The sequence below is a fragment of the Octopus bimaculoides genome, chromosome 11, assembly GCF_001194135.2.
Source record: "Octopus bimaculoides isolate UCB-OBI-ISO-001 chromosome 11, ASM119413v2, whole genome shotgun sequence".
NCBI classification, from domain to species: domain Eukaryota; kingdom Metazoa; phylum Mollusca; class Cephalopoda; order Octopoda; family Octopodidae; genus Octopus; species Octopus bimaculoides.
The window spans coordinates 26,280,359-26,281,915 of record NC_068991.1 but is presented as its reverse complement, the minus strand read 5'-3'; positions in this window follow the sequence as shown (position 1 = coordinate 26,281,915).

Here is a 1,557-nt window from a genome sequence, read left to right as displayed (position 1 = left end):
ATGTATGTGTGTGTGTGTGCATGGTTTGGTGGTTTATCTGTTAGTATGTATGTGTGTTTGTGTGTGCGTGTGTGTGACGTAGTGGAAGGAATTAGTAGCAGGAATAGTCAGTGGGTGCTTATGGACAATGGTTAGTAGTAGGTCAGCAGGCAGTTTTTGAGTATGTGTGTGTTCGTGTGTGTGTATGTGTATGTTTTTTGTGTGTGCGTGTGTGTGCATGCGCGTGTGTGTTTATGTGTGTCTGTATGTGTGTGTCCGTGTGTGTGTGTGTGCGCGTGTGTGTATGTGTATATTGTGTATGTGAGAGGTGTGTGTGCGTGTGTGCATGTATATATATATATATATATATATATATATATATATATACAGTCGTAAACACATTGCTACCTCTTTTTTATAATCTGTGTCATTGTACAAATTATGTACAATATAGGCTGCCTGCGTGGTAAGAAGTCTGCTTCTCAACCACAAGGTTCCTGATTCACTACTACTGCATGACACCTTTCGCAAGCCTCGAGCAAAACATTGTGAGCCCACATTACTTTTAATCCTTTCGGAGATGATAGAATACACACCAATTGAACACTGGGTGTATGTAGTCAACGGATGCCACTTACCCCGAAATTACCGGCCCTGTGCCAAACTTTGGAGCCAATGTTTGTTAATTAAGGAATATATTTAATGATTGTTAGAAACCTAGATTTCCGTGGATTTGATTTAAAACTGGTTTCAAGATTTTCAGATATTTTGCTTCTACGAAGATTAATTCATTAACGTCAAGATTATAAAGAAATATGTAGTGTTCGCTTTAAACTCCAAAAACATTTTACGGCAGTTAAATATCTTTATGCTTAATTAATTAGTAAACATAGTATTGGTCTACACTATATGGACGATGTGCTGTTATCCATTCATTGTTCACATCTTCACAGAATTGACAATGCGATGATCTCTGTCTTTTAAAACATTTATGAATATATATATCTGTGTGTAAAATCACTAAATTCCTTATCAAATGGGCCTTGTTCTGAGATCCGTTAACAAGTTGAGTTTATAGTATTATATTTTTCATAGCTGCTATCACAATATTTTCGCTGCGTGACATTGTTGAACCATTCTGGATGCAACATTTACAAATTTTCGTTAAGCAAAAATTAAAACATTTGATATCACAATAGCGTGGTCACAATCTGCTTGTTACAATCGCCCAGCCACAGTCTACATATCACTATCACGCAGCATGTACACTAAAAATTAATAATAATAATAATAATAATAATAATAATAATAATAATAATAATAATAATAATGAAAAATAATGACAGGATATAGGATGCACCACCCAAAATCTGACGTAGAAAGGCTATATATACAACGCACAGAAGGTGGCATGGGTCTTATACAGCTGGAAAACTATTATAAAATAACCAAATATACCTACTCCAGAAGCAAGGAAAATTAATACAGATAGCCACAAAACACGAGCAAAACAAAAAACTGTTTTCAATATTTAAGGAAGCTGACAAATACAAACAAGAAATCAATCAACCTAACAAA